Genomic DNA, 15,939 nt, shown 5'->3' with positions numbered 1-15,939 from the left:
CCCTTGGGTCGTATGTGCATCAGTTCTATCCACTTTCAATATCAAAGGAGGGGCAGGCAACTGCAAAAGGCAATTGAGTTTTTTGACAGTTCCATCTTGGCCAATCAATAAGCATTAACATTTAAGCCTAGTGACAATCAGGCCTTACACTGCATCAATCAATTTACTCTGTGACGTGTCCCTTATACTCAATTATCTTGCACTCCAAATGTCCTGTTATGATTATTTCTTTTAATGTGCATCATTGGTGGATAGTTGTACAGTTATGTACTTATTCAGAAAGAGCATTATTCTGTAACAAGACCATTTATGTCAAGGTTCATAAAATATGGTAACAAAATACATAGTAGGTCAAATATTAGAGAGGAAAAGGCTTAAGTTAAAATTGTACATTTTATCATTTGAAATAAATCCAGAATTTTCCAACTTGTTACTTGCTCTTCCTTTTTTTTCATTCATTATAAATGTGACACTTTTCTCTTCCATCCCCAAGACAGCACTAAATGCCAACCTCTTTTGACATTCGACTTCAAACGACTGCAATTTTCTGCCCACAAAAGCAATTTCATCCAGCTGAAGTAAATAGCACTTGGAGGTTAAAATGTCAAAGAGTTTATGCTAATTCCACTCACATGATTTTAGGCTGCCTTATTAATGGTCAAGCTTATATCTTATACTCTGTGAAGAGATTTTTTTCCCCCTACACAGCGCTTTAAGGGCGATCAGCTGGGAGCAGGTGCAAATCAGTGATAAAAACCAGCGGATGTAAGCCAATTCAAATGACTTGTGGGAAACAATACTGTTTGCACAAACGCAATCTCTAAATCAAGTACATGCTGTACAGAGTACACTCGTGAGTTCTGCTTTCTTTCAACCTCCACACACAGACTTACAGACGTTCTGATTTCACTAACAAGACCAATTTAGCTAAAGAAGTACCCTCAAAAACAACATGGGCCTTTACACTCATCAAGCACCTTTTTATTAGGAACACTTTGGCATGGATTCCACAAGATGCTGGAAACAATCCTTTGAGATTCTGGTCCATCTGGACATGATTGCATCATGCAATTCCTGTGCATTTTCATGCTGCAAATCTCCCATTCTGCTGAATTCAGATCTGGTGAATGGGATGCCCATTGAGGAACACTGAACACATGGTCATGTTCATGAAGTTTGAGGTGGCTCTGTAACATGATGCATTAAAATGCTGGAAGTACCCATTAGCAGAGATGCACATGGGCAGCAACAATACCCAAATAGGATGTGGCATCCAAGCGCTGATTTATTTGTGTTACCAGGCCCAAAGTATGCCAACAAAACATTTTCCACACCATTATACCACCTCCACCAGCCTGGACTGTTGACACATGGAATCATGTTGCTGGTGCCAAACTCTGAACCTGCTATCTCAGAAAAAAAAATCGTGATTCATCAGACCAGGCTACGTGTGTTCAGTCTTTGATTGTCCAGTTTTGGTGAGTCTGTGCCCACTGCAGCCTTACCTTTCTGTTCTTGGCTGACAAAAGTGGTTTTCTGTTGTAGCCCATCCAACCCAAGGTTCATCCATCCCAAGGTATATCTTTTAATATTTTTATAATAATAAACTACAGTTTTTGAAAACTACTATTTCTTTACCTCCTGTGGATTATTGTATATGTAATATACTCAGAAACGTCTCCTGGGGAAAAAAAACTTATATGTAACAGCCATTTTGACTTGTAATTAAAAGGAAAAAGTCCATTTCATGGTATGCCACATTTTTCTCACTTTTTTAAACTGATATAGAATGTAAACATTGTTAATGTTTTACAAAAAGCATTTAGTCTCTACAATCCAAATATGAATACTAACCTGTGAAAGAGCCACTCAAATTTAAGTACATCTCAGAGAAAAAAATAAGAAAAATGAAGCACATGGCCCCCTTTAAATAAAGGAAGTGGTCTATTACTTCTGCCTCATACACAACAGCCTGGATGAAAGGTTGGAAAATCAATGATTACTACTTTTGGTACATACAACTAAACAAAGGCCATAAGTGGATCTCATAAATAAAAAACAAATTCACTGTTGTGGCTATTTTCTTCCCTTCCTTCCTCTTAAATTTTTAATTTAGCTTCGGCCTCATAGTCATGTGTATATAAAAATAACAAATGTAATGACATAAACAAGGTCAGCAGCAGGTAGGGGATGGCAGCATGAAGAAGACTCTTTCTTTCTCTCTGTCTTGCACTCTCAGCCCTTTGCCACCTAACACACGCTAGCTGCCTCTTCTCATAAGCCCTCCTAAGATCAAGATATTACATTTCGGCAAGAGCCTCAGGCAATTGAAGGGAGTGTTTGCCTCTACCGTACGTTTGCTCAAATTGCTGTCATTTTTATTATCTAAACGTGGCCCTGAGGCAGGAACGCACTTTGAAAGGGGACCCCATGGAGCACTTCTAAAGAAAGACTCCTGGTATTAACTGGACTGAATTAAATCTCCAAATGTGTGTAGGGGAAAGGATGGGGCCTTTAGGACCATCTCAAGCACAACCATGATTGGCTATGAAAGTAATGAAAATAATTAAGGTGGATTCTCTGGTGTCTCTCGGACATGAGAGTGAAATGTGATTAGGTTATGCTCTAATATTAAGCTCCTCTTTGTTCTCTAGTACGCTTTACAAGGAATGTGAAACAAAAAAGGAATGCTTAGTTTATACTAGGGATGCATCAGGCCTGTTTTATTCAGACTGAGTATGAGTACATTTTATAGCACTCTCCAATAGAAAGCCCAGTACCATACTGAGTAAACCTACATAGAATTGAGCCGGTGGTGTAAATGAGTACAAAAGCTTGAAACTGAAAAGAAATAGCAGATCAGAGTAAACATCATGAGCTATGTGAACCATTTGCAGCTGCCACAAAGTCACACTTGACACCCCAGTGCTCCCACTACTACCCTCCCTTCTTTAATACAGTTTGCTCCATCTGTCAGTCTAAGAATAAGTAGAACCACACCAAAGAGAATGAAAAAATATTGAAACAAAGTTAAGCATAGAACATCAAAAGTTTTAGATGAAACTATTATTCATTTTACAGCTGCATCAGGCCCATTCAAACTGGCCCCAAACTCCCCCAGATTTACCTTTATTTTCAAATATAAAGTAATATTTATACACTAGCTTGGCTGAATACTTGACTGTTCTATTTCCCAAGAGATGTGCATCCATATTTGCCAGTATGGCCACTTAATCAACATTTTAAATTTAACATCTAATCAATAATGTCAATCCAATGCTTTCTATTTTGCATTAGTCCAGAGGTGTAACTAAACCCCGACTGAGAGACTAGATAATCATTGTCTTGTTTTAAAGTTATGTGTACCTATAAGGTGTGTGTCATCAAGCCCATATATTGTCTGAACTGGACCCCACAAAGGCTGCTGCAGCAAATTATGAGTTTCATTTCGTGCAAGCACTTACGAACATATGTTTACACATGATGTGGTCATTTTTTCTGAGATGCAATTTGCAAACACGTTACTTGTTGGCATTTATCAAACGTTCGCTTTTATGTTTTTTCCCCCTTTTCATGACCAGATATAGTTCCACTTCACTCTCTAATCAAAGTTGTAAATAATAAGCACCTTTGATATGAGGGGACGGCAGAGCCCTCACAGAATTTGGGGGCCCCTAAGCAAAGCGTGTAGTGTGTGTATCAGGCTGATTGGCTCTGCTGTTCTCTGAACAAGACAATTACATTTGATTAACATTATCAATGAGTGACATGATTTGCAAACCTAGAAACTTTGCGCAAACATTGTATGAAAGCATTATCTCCATTTGTTACTCAACACAATTCAATTGTAGAACTGCAGCAGGCCCCACAATGCTAGCATGTTGACTGCAGTTGGCACATCACCACCATAACATGAGAGTACAGTAAACTGAAGTGTTTCCACATGATACTTCCACACTGCACCACTGCTGCTCACAAAATGCGCCTGCATTATCAATGTGGCTCAGTTATACTGGCCACTTTCGACAGGCTTTCCACATTTGCCACATTCAAAGCTTCAAGTCTAATTTTTTGCTATGAGCTTCATAGCACTAGAAGCATGTACAAGATACTTCTGCAGCACTTGTCTCTTGCATTCACTTTATTGGGAAAAAAAACAAGCTTGCATTGGACTAATTTGTCCTATTAATATGAATTGAATATGAATGTTTGCATTCAATGTGTGCATTCCTATGTAAGGCTCTCTACAGGCTACAGTTCACTTATATGTTAGAGTACAGTTCAAGCAACTGGTTTCTCTTTAGTCTCTTTTACACATTTTTGAAATAATTCAGTTATTTTATGTATGTCATTTATACTGTTTTATAAAGCAATTCATTTACATTTGTTTGCATGGTTGCAATAGCAGTTTATATGTTTCTCTGAGCTGCTTTTATACATGTTGCCAAAGCACTGAAAACTCAATTCTAAGCCTAAGTATCATACTGTCCTACTACAAATTAGTTAGCAGAAACAGTCCAAACACAACTGCCTCAAAATAAAAACTTTATGAATAATGTAAAGTTTGCAAAGTCTGGCCTGGTTAGCTGGTTGGGGCTCGCTCTTCTTCAGGTTTTGTTAAATATAAGGCAGTGGAAATTTTTTGCTGCACTCGCTCTGTGTTGATTATTTTAACTATCAAAGTTACCTGTGTGCAAAATTACATACAAGGACATGCACAGAAGACAAAAACACACACAATTCATATTTTAAATGTCAAACCACATAAGCAAATACATGACTTGCTGTTATCTATAACAGTCTGACATACAGTGTCAGAAACCACACAAGCAAGTGTATTTTAAAGGCCTTGAGCCGAGTGTACTATGATTTACTCATTCAGTTTGCATTAAAGTAACCAGGCTGCCATTAAATGTTAGCTACATTGGCTTTGTAGCTCCAGTACACAGTTCAAGAAGCAAACTGCAGACATCAGACATATCTTGGCTGACGTGCATTTGGGATAAAGTAAAAATTGGCCAAAGCATCGCTTTGAATCTGTCTGGGTAACTAGGACCAAACTCAATAATCAGTGTGTTCCTTTTCCCTCTTTGCTGTTCATCGGTGAATGACAAAATTAATGATATCTCCTTCTAACTCCCTCCCCACTGCCCAAGCCTCTGGAGCAGCAGAGCTGATCATCAAAATGAGAATGAAACATTTGTTCTAGGCTCCTATACACCGCCTTTATGAGGCAGAGTGTTAGCATCAGCCATGGGGCTTGAAGGCCTATGATTGATGGCCAATAGGCGGAGGCTAACTTTAGCCCCTAATGGTTTAAAATATGCTTGCGTCGCTCTCTCATGCTTGGGCCAAATGAGCCCATGTGCCAATTTATCAAAATGCTCAGGCCGTGGCTTAAAATCAGGCACTCGCCTCCTAATGCCCTTGATAAATGTTCTTTATTTTTATTTATTCATCCCTTTCACCTTCCTGCTGGTAACTGGATGCTTTTAGTGATTAATTTTAATCAATATTTGTTTGGATGTAGGAGGCCTCACTTATCATAAGGTGTGTCTTTTTATGTATTCCATCATGAAAGTAGACAGCTCTGAGGCTGTGTTCCAGAGAGAGGGCCTTCGGTAAAGCCTGTGAATAAAGTGTTGTTTGGACAGTTGAGAAGTTTTCAGTTTTCAAAACTGCATCTATTTTTCAAACCGCTAAGATATTATTCAAACAGCCAGGTATGGACTTTACTGAAGGAGAAGATATGATATAGAAAAATCGAAAGAACTAAGGACGTGCTAACTAATTTTCATTTTCTTATCTGTAAGTGTTAATGAACTATAGGAAAGAAAGAAATGACACACTGGCACAAACATTTAACAGCATGCAGAGAAACAAATCTTAAAACATTTACGATGTCAAAAATAGCCAAACCGTAGGTTTTCATGTTGGGCAAGTAATGCCTCTTCAGATGAGCTAATGAGTTAAAAGTGCTACACAGCACAACATTGGATGCTGAAGAGAACTGTTTTCTTACAGGTGCTTGATGTCAACACGTAAAATTGTCAGGGAGTTATATTTCCACTTTTTACTGGATCTAGCTAATGTTATTCCATAGATTGATGCTTATGAGAGTATTATGTAACTAACAATGACAGAAGATGTCAGCTGCCTTTTACAATGTACTATAATTAGACTATAACAGAAAGGTCCAGAGCCTGGTAAGGGTCACTAATGAGAAAAAAATTGTGAGGAGGAAAACTATCTCCGCTGTTTAGATTTTATGACTATAAACTGTAGCGACCAATTTGTAAATTGTACTCTTGATTAGCAAAACTGTACCAACAGATTTGTAAACTGTACAGACAGATATGTAAACTACTCTCGATTTCATGAAATTACAGTTCCACCTTACAATGTATTATGAGAATGCACTTGTTTGAAACGAGGCAAATACAGGAAGATTCATTCGAAAGAGGCCCCAAATATTTTGTTCTAACTCCCGTTAAGATGAAGCAATCTGAACCAAAAAAACTACACTACAAACCTTGATGTAAGTATAATCGAATGCATTACATGTGATGCTGGAAGTGATCTCTTTTTTCTGCCAGACACTTTTTGCTGTGGTGCTCCAGCACCTCAGTGCTCCAACACAGGGGCATCCTGGCTTGTTCGAAGCTCGATATTCTGAGGAGCACATTGCACACTTTTGTTCAGATTGCTTCGTCCTAGAGTTATTACAGAATATTTGAGGCCTTTTTCGAGTGAATCTCCCTGTATATTATATAATATTTGCCTATATTATCCCTCCACACGGCCAGCGACGACTGCATGGAGTTTCAGCCTCGAGAGCACATTGTATGTTAAAAAGATTTAATAATAAACCCTGACATATGCAAGAATTGCTGGTTATGTATAGTCCAGTGAACAATTGACATTGAAATCATGTGCATGAGTGTCATTTTAGTACAGTACAGTTTGCAAATCCATTGGTACAGTTTTGTTAATACAGTTTATAAACTGAGAGTATGGATTACTAAACTGCAGGGACACATTTTCCTCATCACAATTTTTTTTTCTGTAGAAATGCTATAAAATTACTTGGAAAAAATACTGTTTCATTAACATTTTTTGTCCTAAATGGTTCTTGGCTTGGACATACTGTCATGGTTGGCTCCTCCCACTACTCCATTTGCTCCTTTGTTTTGATCTTTCATGTGCGTTTGTTTTGGTTTTCTAGTCCTGCCCCTTGTTTGGTTACTCCTCCCCTGATTGTCTCCACCTGTTTTCCGCCTGTCCCTCGTTATCCCTGTTGTATTTAAGCGCTGTGTTTACACTTGGTCTTGGCTGGTCTTTGTTTGAATCTTTGTTTGATGTATTGATCTATGTTTGATGTTTGCTTTGTTTGAATCTCTGTGTTGTTGGTTGTATTCTGGTTTATGTTGTGTCTGCCCCACGATCTATCCGTATTGGCTCTATGACTTTGGACTGTCTTGACCATGACCCTGGATTTGCCCTCAATAAAAGTCGCTTATCTCCGCATACGCGTCCACCTCCATGCTCCTCGTTACACATACAAATCTAGATTAAACTTATGAAAAGCAGCCATACATGCCCACACCATAATACTACCTCCACCACGCTTAACAGATGAGGTGGTATCTTTTGGATCACAAGTAGTTCCTTCCCCTCTCCATACTTCATAAGATGTTGTTCCATAACATTATAAACATTAAAGAAGTTTATAATGTTATGGAACAACATCTTATGGAGTATGGAGAGGGGAAGGAACTGCTTGTGATCCAAAGGATACTCAAATCTGGTCTTACAGTTTTTGAGGTGTAACAGTGGTTTATATCTTATGGGAAGCCCCTGTATTTACTCTAATGAAGCCTTTTCTTAATTTTTGACTATGACACAAAATGGGCTCTTGGTTTAGACATAACAGTCCTAATAAAACTTTAAATTAGAGACGCATGACGAAAAAAAATGTTTTAAATATGTATTGTAATATGTAGACCTGTCATCTTTATTTTTAAGAGTGCATGCAGAAAACTGTTGCACTGTAAAACTGTACCAGAGCACACCAACACCACAGCAACTATTCCTCAGCTGCCATTCCTCATACAGCAGTGATGTATCAAAATCCATGCACTGTATGAATATCCCACCAATTTCCATCAGTTCAACTACAACACAGTTCTCGCTGTGTCTAGTTCACATGTGCAGCCTCTTGTCAGTGCATCCTGTCTAATGGTCCCTAACTAAGACAAATGCTCAGACTCTCCTGCCTGACCTCTGAAAAGGTCAAGCAACATCAGCTAGATTCGGTTCTATGAAACGTCATTAACCTCCACTGAAAGGAGCAAGTGTTAAGCACAATTTCCCAGAAATGCACCAGAATCCGCCGAGCTGCTGAAGCTTATGAATTAACTGCATGCATGCACATTTTGACACTTCTCGACAATATCAGGCTGAAGGAAAAGGAAGTCATCCACTCTGCAGTGAGAGGAGGATCTTGAGCCAGAATGCACTCAAACCGGTGTCACCTAAACACTGTTTCAAAGAAAAACCAAGGCAGTCTGAAGATAATACAAGGCAGATTTTTTTTTCTTACCACAGTGTTCAAGCGTCATGAAAAAGCAAATATTAATCTTTATCTTCTGCTGAATAAATGTTTTGCTGCCTTCGGGATTTTATTTAGGAAGAGACAATGCAATCCCATGAGATGCAGAGACACTGCACATTTTATTTCATGCTTCTGTCTTCTTCTTCCTTGCCCCAGTGGATGACCACAGCCATTTATTTCTGTTCTTTCTATATTTCCTCATTCAAAGCAGGCAATTTTATTGTGACAGCAATTTGTATGTAAAGTGAAGCTGCCCAGCACTGCACAGCCTGATCTCTGCCTTTCTGCTATTTGCTGATACTGCCCTTTCTTTCTGGAATAGTCCAAGACATCCCGCCTGTGTGAATTGCACGGAAGGTGTATTAGCACACAGTTAATGTTGAACTGAAAATAAGAAGCCTTTTTCTAGTCTCACTTTCAATTTACTCTCCGAGTTTTTATTTCCTCCCCCTTAATACTATTCCTGAGTTTCAGTAAGCAATTTCGCAAAAGAAAATAAAAGCGCCTTTGCGTTTTCTCGTTCCTCACTAAATCATTTTCATCTGTGTTATTTATAGGTGTATTAAGCCAAAAGCTCCCACTCTTGCTGGGTGTTTAAGATGCATTACTTTTGGGGCATAGAGGCTTGTTCTTCAGCCTGGTAAAGTCATTACTTGTGGACATCAATTAGAGGGACACTGCAACCTTATTTTTAACACCTGTACAATGAAAAAAAGAAATGAAGATGTGCTGTTTTATCACCAACACACTGAATCTCCAGAACAATGTATGGCATTGCAACATAAATAATCCGCCACTTAATCCATTTTCCTGCCATGTTAGCTGAGAATAAAGAGACATTAAGTGGAAATTACAATGAAAACAATAACAAATGCTTGACAAAAGTACACAACATACAGCAAATGTTTGGGCACCCCTTGTCAAACTACATGTGTTGTTGATTTTCTAAGTAAAAATGAGTTAACACATCCTCTGGGATGCATTAGAAAATGTTTTTATTTAATTTTTAATTAAATGTTGTGTTACAACCCAAACTGGCCATTGTTTATTCAAAATATGTAAAAACCTCAACAGTTAAATATAGGCACTTGTAGTAGAGCTTGAAATATTACATTAAAACTTGAAATATTAAAAATGTTATATTTTTACATACACAGGAGTTCAATCTTTTAAACCTACCTATTTGCTTGAACTAGACTCCTGCCATCCTTGCTCTGCTGCAAGTTCATTAATACTTGAGTTGGAGTGCACATAACGTTGCAGTGCATGTTGGGGACTGAAGTGCAGCGCGTTATAAAATGGGCTAATAATAAGTGAAAATTTAAATACTTCGGCAGGCTGGAGAGGATTGTGTCGCAGGCCTGATATGACCCATGGGCCTTGTGTTTCACACATGGGCTCTGCAGTAAACACACTTCAGCACATTTTGATGTTTATTACTGTTAATGCTTATTTGCTGATTTGTTTCCCAATATGTTAAACCCCACATAAAAACAGAATTTGTACAAACAAACTGGCAGATACACTCCATATTTGAGTTCCCTGTAGAGGAAGTTTTCACTTCAACAAAAAAAAAGTAATTTGACTGGGGGGGTATTCAAACTTTTGCATACAACTATTTACTGGTACTGGTACTGTGTAAGAAACGTTGAACACTGCTGAGAACTACAGCCTTATGGCTGCCCCCAACAAAATGTCTCTCGTCTACACTGGTGCTTTTAAATAGCGTTCATTCAGATGTTTCAGACCTGTACAGCCACCCTGTGGACTGCTTTCAATTCTTCTTTTCTATTTGATGTTGAAAAAAAATCCTACCAAATGTCACACGCCCAAGCTATTCAACTATGGCCACAGGCTGCCATAAAAAACTAAATAAAAAAAAAGCAGAATCCATTATTTCATCGTAAAACTTACTGAATAGAAGGAATATTCTATTATTTTTTTGCTGTAACTAAAGTGACCAGGCCAGTTCAATGAGCGAAGGTCAAAAATGCAAAGGTTTTCATATTCAGGTGTTTTTTAGGCAACTGGTGCTGTATAACAGAAATATCCTGACTCTGAGTTTTTTATCTTTATTGTTTAGTCACCAAGATAGGATCACATTTAGATCATTTAATTTTTAATAATCTACATTTAAATCATTAGATTTACATTTACATCAATGCATCTTTTCTCTACACAGGAACTCTTTTTTTTCTCACTGTGTGACGACTTGGAACTTTTAAAGCAAAGTGTTTGTAATGATCTATAATGAATTTACTTCCAATAGCTTTAATTTTTTAATTAATAAACCAAATGGAAATGATGTGTCAAGTGAACTGGAAGGCTCTCATTCACTGCACATGTTTGGAGCACTTTAAATGCTGCTGCCACTAATCTGTGATAAAATGTGTTGTTACGGTGAAATAAGATCCTGTGATAATGGATGTCCACACAGTACATGTTACAGCCGTCCTGCCTGTTTTCTTTAGTGATTCTATAACTCTGGATTGGGTCATGTTGTAGAGAGTCAGGGGTCACGGTGTCAGTAAAATATCTGCGAGACCGGACGTGCGGAACACAGTGCGAAAGCCCCGTTTCCCAACGAGACTGCAGGTCACTTAGCGACACAGTCTCTCAGGATAGTAGCTACGAAAAGCGAGAGAGAGATTTAGCTCAGATGAACACTTGGAGACTTATTCGCATGTATAAGCACCTTAGTTGGTTTCCTGGAGCGGTAAATCTGCAACAAGAGACTAAACTCTAAAAAGTTATGAAGCAGAAGTCATTTCTCTTTCGAATTTTCCCATTCCACCTTAAATAGTGCCGCATTTACATTCATAGACAAAATTTAAGGTGGAACGGAAAGTTGGAGAATAAGAAGCAACTTCAGCCTCGTAAAACAGCCAAACGCTGAGAGACATTTTACAATAAGCTGCTCTGTTTCTAAGGAAAAGTTTTCTGGTGGAGATGGGAGGAAACCGGCTATAGCTGAGCTAAAGCTTAAAGCAGAGCAAAGTAAGTCTGTGTTTAATTTTTAATTTTTAGCCTATACGAGGACATTAGCACACACTGAGACATACTAGACATTACATGTTGTGGCTCTTAAGGTGGTCTGATTTTTGTTGAAAGGACAAAATGTCTCTTCTGAACATCTGTGTTGTGACTCCTGATCTAACCTGGCTTTAATGCAGAGGTGGTCAGATTTCTCACTCATCCAGTTGTGATTTTGTTATGTGCAGACACTGATTGTCCGGGCGCTGCACTTACCCACTTCCAAGTTCCACCCTTTGCGTTCCGTCAACATTATGGTATAAATTAAAATTTTGAAAATCGATTTGACATTTGTTAATCGATGCAGAATCATTCACGTCCACATCGCGATGCATCTAGGAATGTATTTTTTAGCACCCCTAGTTATTATAGAGTAACAGTTACAAAGTTGAAAATCTTAACCGCCAGGTAAGAAAAGAGGGTAACACTTTACTGTTTCTTAGTTAATAAGTAAATAATCAGGAACTAAACAAGGACGAATGAGTAATTCTGCATCAGTGCTTAAGTAACTATTTTAACTACAGTGAACCAATTTGCACATCAGCTTACAAATGGGACAACTGCTAAATGTTTCACTATTCTGTAGACCAGTCTGCTTAGCTCTCATGTTTAGAAAAGAAAACACCATTCTTTTCTGCAGGAGCATGTGTGTCAGTGTGTTTCTTCTGAACAGTAGTTCTCCTTCATCGTCCTCTTGAGGGCATGTAATTACTGTCAGTCAGATAATGAATGAGGTGTTTCTGTTTTTCATTAGGAGCTAATGATAATCAGGAACAATATAAAATGTAACACTGGTAAATCATTATTAATGAACTAGGAGTAATTGATGATCAGGAACAATATTATAAAGTGAAACACATGGTAACTCACTATTAATGAACTAGGAGTTAATCATGATCAGGAACTCTATTATAAAGTGAAACACATGGTAACTTCCTATTAATGAACAATACTGTTTCTTAGTTAATAAGTAACTAAGCAGGAACGAATGAGTAATTCTGCATTAATGCTTAAGTAACTATTCTTAACTACCAAGGAATAATAGTTAACTACTCAGTAGGTAATACTGACCTAATGATTAGGGTAGTTCACTATTAGCTAAACAATAACTACTGAGTCTCATAAATTACTGATCAATTCTACATTAATTCCTCACTACCCGAGTCTGACGAGCTTCCTATTAACTGATGTAGTGTATTCCAACAGTAGTGAAATACACTACACAGTTAATGAAAAGAGTAAGAGAAGCATTGACATTTCTAAATTACTGGCCTAACTTTAGGATAACCCCACTGGTGTCCTAACTTCTGTTTTAACCATCCAATTCTAGCATTTGCTGTTCTGTTTAAAAGAGAATGTTACTGTTGAGACAACTGTGATAGCAGAAGTTCACTATAACTAGCATAATAATGATACTGATGTTGAAAAATAGTGCTCTGAAATGTAAGAGTGACATTTTTTTAACTCTACTTTTATAACACATTCTCCCCATCCCCTTTCATTATCTGTATGTATTAATGGCAAAGAAAACTTAATTTAAAATATTGCAGCAATGGCATGTGGCTGTTTATTAGGACAAATAATGTTAGCGCAACTCAAAGGCCAGCTAAGGCATTAACTGAATGTGTAACTGAAATCAAACTCATCTAACCATCACAAGACAACTGTGTAGCAGCTCTAAAGCACAGATAACTAGAGCACATGGAACCAGGGCATGTATTTGAAGTTTATAGCTAGAAATAATTATAATATCTTTTCAGTCCTTTCACTTGCAAATTTTGGCAGATTTTAAAGCACTGTAGTCAAGACAGACATTCTAATTTCTTACTTTGGTCTGTAGAAGTTATGTAAAGCTGGAGCTGAAAAGTTATAATTTAAAGTATTATCTGACATAAATGGCTAACTTGCTGGTTGTTAGCATGGGGAATAAATATTAGAAATTGTGAGCTGGCTCATAAGTTGAACCATCACAGTCAGTTAGTTAGAAACAAAGACATAGAAAGCTCAGAAGTTAAAGGCTGAAATAAAACTGGCATCAGTTCAAACAGTCAGATCTTTTGCTTGCTTAACTCTCACTGCAGGCAGTTATTCAGAAAGTAAGTTTATAGATTATGCAAATGCCTGCACTGATGTTTTTGCAGAAATTTGATTTCATAAAATACTTCCTGCCCTTTTAGAAAGTTTCAAGAAATTTATTTATTTTAACTTATAACCATTCATTGTGAAGATTTTGATGGCAAAATATAACACAAGAAACAATGTTGTTTCCATAGAGTTGAAATATGGAACTGAGATAAGAAGCCAGTATGAAGAAGCTGTTCAAATCATCAGTGAACACTGGAGAGTTATGTGGCGAGACCGGCCCTAATCAAGCCCTGTGTGTTCATTCTTCCAATCCCTTCCACTTTCCGTCTTCAACAAAATTTAGCCCCCTTTCTGATTTACAGGGGTGTCGGAGGCCGAATGGAGGCCCCTCTTCACTGCCACACTGGGGACTTGAGTGAAGACAGATTTACACCAGCTAGAATCATTTCCTAGTCTACAGCTAGTGGTGCTTCCATATTTTACAGCCCCAGTGCCAACCCACTCAAGATTTCTGTCAAGATTGCATCTCAGTTTTTATGCTTGTTTGTCGACTTCTGATATGATTGGTTGGTTAATTACTTTATGTTCATCTACTGTTTCAAAAATGATAATATCCATATCCATCTGTAACATTTCACCTGCCTCAGAACATTTAGGTTTTTTTTTTTTTTATGACAATGCCTTTATCATTTTTATTCATTTAAAAAAAACACCACTTGCTGAACAGAGAAATGATTAAAAATACATATTTAGATTCAACTTAGAAATAATGTCATCCATCTAGTACTAAGTGAAGCAGTAATATGTTAAAACCAAATGCCATGTTTTAGTAGAAGGAGATACAGAATAGATTGTCGTAGATAATAAATTGCTATGTATGTACATGAATGGCACAATACCGTATTAAATGTCAAAACACAGCTGTTTAAAAGCCACAGCATTACAAAATGCTGCAAGGCATGGCAGGGTTCTTCACTGACATCAGTAAACCCCTGGGAAGCACTTTATTTTTTGGTTTAAATGGATCTTAGAGAATCGCACTGGGGATCACTAGAGAGACTCCACAACTGCTCCCTTTTAACTGCCCCATTCCTTCCACAAATTCCTCTATGAATTCACAATCATCCACGTAACCGCAGCAAAATAATGCTTTGCTATAAAAATTTAATTCCCACTTTTCTTTAAACCCCCTGCCCCTTTCCCCCCTACCCATGTTTGCTCGGTTATATATTTATTTATTTGTTTAGGAGCTGAGAAATCACATGAGCCAAGACACCAGTCTGCCATTTTGCTCTCCACCATTCTAAAGGCATGTGCGGCGGTTTCTATCAATAATGCATATGATTTCTATTTATTCCATTGTATGCAGTGCTGTAGGAGGGCACTCTCTAACAGTCGGTGGCTATAGAACACAGTGAGAAAGGAAAGCTGCTCTTGTGGCATGCAGAGCTCTACACTAATGGTTCTGCCGTTTGTAACAAGCAGCCAGCCACCTTCACAAATTCAATACTATTCAAACAAGACCTAAGGTCCAATAAAATGGTCCATCTAATTTGACAAAAGTCTTTTTTTTTGGAAGCTTGGAATTGGTAGCAGCCACTCCTTACGTTTTCATGTAAATTTAGGGAACGTGGGGCCTCATTCACTTCCTATGTTTTTCTTAAATATGTTCTTAAGAAAGGTCCTAAGAAAAAAAGACTGAGATTCGTGACATGTTCTTCAAAAGCAGAATTTTTCACACCTTTGTGCTCTTGAGTGTGTGTAGATTCTGTTCTTACCTGAGAGCAAAATCTCAAATAAGAAAACTGGTGAATGTCAGAATCTTCATGAAAACTGTGTAAGCGTCTTTTAATAAGAAATGTGAACAACTTAAGAACATTTAGTGAATGAGGTTCAAGGTCTTTTGGCCTTTAATATTAGTTTTTGAGGGGGCACTAAAGCCACCTGACCAGACATAATGCCAACAAAACTCAAGCTTTTGATCCTGCTGCCTATGTGTTGAATGTAGTTACATGGTGTTAAAATAACCGAACAGGTATTCTGGCCTTAAGATTCACAAACATCTAAACATCATGGCCAAACAGAAAGCCACTACTCTCAGTGGCTCCCATTATATGTATACCTTTGCAGGCATCAGGAGCTTTGCAGTCGTATCTGGATAGAGAGATTTCAATTTGGAACTTAATGTGATACTATTCAGATTGACT

The sequence above is a fragment of the Pygocentrus nattereri genome, chromosome 2 (genome assembly GCF_015220715.1).
Source record: "Pygocentrus nattereri isolate fPygNat1 chromosome 2, fPygNat1.pri, whole genome shotgun sequence".
NCBI classification, from domain to species: domain Eukaryota; kingdom Metazoa; phylum Chordata; class Actinopteri; order Characiformes; family Serrasalmidae; genus Pygocentrus; species Pygocentrus nattereri.
The sequence above is the reverse complement of the archived record's forward strand: the minus strand, read 5'-3'. Positions refer to the sequence as shown.